We start from the raw sequence: 628 nt of genomic DNA, 5'->3' as shown, positions 1-628 counted from the left end.
CATTTAAAAAAATCTGCAAGTTTTGCATTTCAGAAGAGTTGGCTTAGTAGATGCTCCACTGTAGATCATATCTTAGAGACAAATTCCAGCTCTGAAAAAAGAAAGCCATGCAGAAGAGTCTTAAACCTGCATTCCTTATAATGGCCAGCAGGGGGTGACTGTTCTAGTTGCCTAATTTATGACCTCGGTAAACAGGTTCCTTATTTATTTATTTATTTATACCAGATGATGTTTATTTTGGACATTATGCTACCCATGTGAGTCAAAAAGTCAGGTAGGCTTTAGGGTGGGCCAACACTAATCGAAATTGCTAGCCCACGACTGCACAGGGTCCTCAGTTTCTTAGTCAGATCCACCTCGTAATCCTCATCCTCTTATTCCAGGCCTCTTTTAGTCTGCTGGCTCGGTGCTATATTAGCCAGTACTGGCATAAACATAACCTGTGACTGAACAGTCAACTGCCAAGCTGCATTGTGGGTAATTCTAACAAGAATGAAAAATGTTTTTCATTGATTGAAAGTGTGCAGTTTCATAGATCAAACTGCTCTAAAAATATGAAATATGCATTATTGAAAAAAAAAAAAAACAGCTACTAATAAAATTATTAAAGTTAAAAGGAAGAATCAGG

The sequence above is a fragment of the Pelmatolapia mariae genome, linkage group LG7 (genome assembly GCF_036321145.2).
Source record: "Pelmatolapia mariae isolate MD_Pm_ZW linkage group LG7, Pm_UMD_F_2, whole genome shotgun sequence".
In the NCBI taxonomy this organism is placed as follows: domain Eukaryota; kingdom Metazoa; phylum Chordata; class Actinopteri; order Cichliformes; family Cichlidae; genus Pelmatolapia; species Pelmatolapia mariae.
Note: the sequence above shows the minus strand (reverse complement) of the source record.